Below are 2,756 nucleotides of genomic sequence, written 5' to 3'. Positions count from 1 at the left end.
CAGAATATCAGTCTGTCCCTGATGTTTTTTCTGGAGAGAAGTGGCTTCTTTGCTGCCCTTCTTGACACCAGGCCATCCTCCAAAAGTCTTCGCCTCACAGTGCGTGCAGATTCACACCTGCCTGCTGCCATTCCTGAGCAAGCTCTGTACTGGTGGTGCCKCGATCCCGCAGCTGAATCAACTTTAGGAGACAGTCTTGGCGCTTGCTGGACTTTCTTGGTCGCCCTGAAGCCTTCTTCACAACAATTGAACCGCTCTCCTTGAAGTTGTTAATGATCCGATAAATGGTTGATTTAGGTGCAATCTTACTGGCAGCAAAATCGTTGCCTGTGAAGCCCTTTTTGTGCAAAGCAATGATGACAGCACGTGTTTCCTTGCAGGTAACCATGGATGACAGAGGAAGAACAATGATTCCAACCACCACACTCCTTTTGAAGCTTCCAGTCTGTTATTCGAACTTAATCAGCATGAAAGAGTGATCTCCAGCTTTGTCCTCGTCAACACTCACACCTGTGTTAACYAGAGAATCACTGACATATGATGTCAAATCAAATCAAATGAAATGCAGTGGAAATGTTTTTTTTTGGATTCAGTTAATTTGCATGGCAAATCACTCTTCATAACATTCTGGAGTATATGCAAATTTCCATCATACAAACTGAGTCAGCAGACTTTGTGAAAATGTATATTTYTGTCATTCTCAAAAGTTTGGCCACGACTGTATACAGTGTGTGAAAATGTATTAAGATTAGGGAGGTAAGGCAATAAAAAGAAAAAGGCCATAGTGGTGAAAAAATTACAATTTAGCAATTAAACACAGGAGTGATAGATGTGCAGAAGATGAACGTGCAAGTAGAGATACTGGGGTGGAAAGGAGCAACAAAATAATTAATAACATTGGGAAGAGGTAGTTGGGTGGGCTATTTATAGATGGGCTGTGTACAGTGATCGGTAYGCTGCTCAGACAGCTGATGCTTAAAGTTAGTGAGGGAGATATAAGACRCCAGCTTCAGTGATTTTTGCAATTCGTTCCAYTCATTGGCAGCAGAGAAGGAAAGGCGGCCAAAGGAGGAGTTGGCTTTGGGGATGACCAGTGAAATATACCTGCTGGAGCGCGTTCTATGGGTGGGTGCTGCTATGGTGACCAGTGAGCGCGTTCTATGGGTGGGTGCTGCTATGGTGCCCGATGACGCTAGAGCCAGTGGGTTTGGAGTCGAAAATGAAGCGAGGGCCAGCCAACGAGAGCATACAGGTCGCAATGGTGGGTAATACATGGGGCTTTGGTGACAAAACGGATGGCACTGTGATAGACTGCATCCAATTTGCTGAGTAGAGTATTGGAAGCTATTTTGTAGATGACATCGCCAGGATGGCGGGGGTATGTTTGGCAGCAGTTTTACGGGGGTATGTTTAGCAGCATGAGTGAAGGATGCTTTGTTATCTCTTCAGTAGGTCATATGATTGAGTGTAGTCTGGCCCAGGAGTGTGAAGGTGAACGGAAAGGCTCTGGAGCAACGAACCGCCTTGCTGTCTCTGCCAGGCCGGTTCCCCTCTCTCCACTGGGATCCTCTGCCTCTAACCCTGTTACAGGGGCTGAGTCACTGCTTGCTGGTGTCCTTTCATGCCGTCCCTAGGAGGGGTGCGTCACTTGAGTGGGTTGAGTTACTGACGTGATCTTCCTGTCTGGGTTGGCGCCCCCCCTTGGCTTGTGCTGTGGTGGAGACCTTTGTGGGTTATACTCGGCCTTGTCTCAGGATTGTAATGTTGGTGGTTGAGGATTTCCCTCTAGTGGTGCGGGGGCTGTGCTTTGGCAAAGTGGGTGGGGTTATATCCTTCCTGTTTGGCCCTGTCCGGGGTTTCTTCGGATGGGGCCACAGTGTCTCCTGACCGCTCCTGTCTCAGCCTCCAGTATTTATGCTGCAGTAGTTTATGTGTCGGGGGGCTAGGGTCAGTTGGTTACCTGGAGTACTTCTCCTGTCTTATCCAGTGTCCTGTGTGAATTTAAGTATGCTCTCTCTAATTCTCTCGTTCTCTCTTTCTCTCTGAGAACCTGAGCCCTAGGACCATATGTCAGGACTACCGGGCATGATGACACCTTGCTGTCCCCAGTCCGCCTGGCCTTGCTGCTATTCCAGTTTCAACTGTTCTGCCTGCGGTTACGGAACCCCTACCTGTCCCAGACCTGCTGTTTTCAACTCTTAATGATCGGCTATGAAAAGCCAACTGAGATTTATTCCTGATTATTATTTGACCATGCTTGTCATTTATGAACATTTAGAAAATCTTGGCGCTCTCTATTTTCTCCTTCTCTCTTTCTTTCTCTCGGAGGACCTGAGCCCTAGGACCATACGTCGGGACTACCGGCCGTGGTGACTCCTTGCTGTCCCCAGTCCGCCTGGCCTTGCTGCTATTCCAGTTTCAACTGTTCTGCCTGCGGTTATGGAACCCCTACCTGTCCAGACCTGCTGTTTTCAACTCTTAATGATCGGCTATGAAAAGCCAACTGAGATTTATTCCTGATTATTATTTGACCATGCTTGTCATTTATGAACATTTTGAAAATCTTGGCTCTCTCTAATTTTCTCCTTCTCTCTTTCTTTCTCTCGGAGGACCTGGGCCCTAGGACCTGCGTCGGACTGCCGCCCGTGGTGACTCCTTGCTGTCCCCAGTCCGCCTGGCCTTGCTGCTATTCCAGTTTCAGCTGTTCTGCCTGCGGTTATGGAACCGCCACCTGTCCCAGACCTGTTGTTTTTTTA

Source organism: Salvelinus sp. IW2-2015, unplaced genomic scaffold (genome assembly GCF_002910315.2).
Source record: "Salvelinus sp. IW2-2015 unplaced genomic scaffold, ASM291031v2 Un_scaffold1485, whole genome shotgun sequence".
NCBI lineage: Eukaryota > Metazoa > Chordata > Actinopteri > Salmoniformes > Salmonidae > Salvelinus > Salvelinus sp. IW2-2015.
Note: the sequence above shows the minus strand (reverse complement) of the source record.